General features: G+C 45.4%; 1 pseudogene; it reads left to right on the forward strand.

Moving 5' to 3' along the window:
- Positions 1-66: 66 nt before the first annotated feature.
- The window catches only part of LOC17874377, a 2,816-nt pseudogene continuing 2,521 nt past the window's right edge, over positions 67-361 (forward strand).

Below are 361 nucleotides of genomic sequence, written 5' to 3' on the forward strand. Positions count from 1 at the left end.
CATCAAGAGACAGTTGTGGTCTCCCCTCCTGCTGGTTTTGGGCATTGCCCTGGCAAGCCATAACCAATGAACAGGGTTTTGGGTATTTCTTGAACTCCGGTAATGTTCTCAGGAACGAGACTGACGCAAAAGCTGGGGTTTTTACAGACACTGTCCTAGTAACGCTCCGGGGTGTTCTCAAAGGATTTAGAGTTGACCTCACACACTGAGCCATACCAGAAACCAGCACTTAACCCCCTGCACCAGAAGCACCAAAAAACTTCAAATTGGTATACGATTTCGAACCTATAGCCGCCACAAAGGAAAATTAAGAAGATATGAAGGATTCTAAACGGAACCTAAGAAGTCAGGATTATAATCC

Source organism: Capsella rubella, unplaced genomic scaffold (assembly GCF_000375325.1).
Source record: "Capsella rubella cultivar Monte Gargano unplaced genomic scaffold, Caprub1_0 scaffold_43, whole genome shotgun sequence".
NCBI lineage: Eukaryota > Viridiplantae > Streptophyta > Magnoliopsida > Brassicales > Brassicaceae > Capsella > Capsella rubella.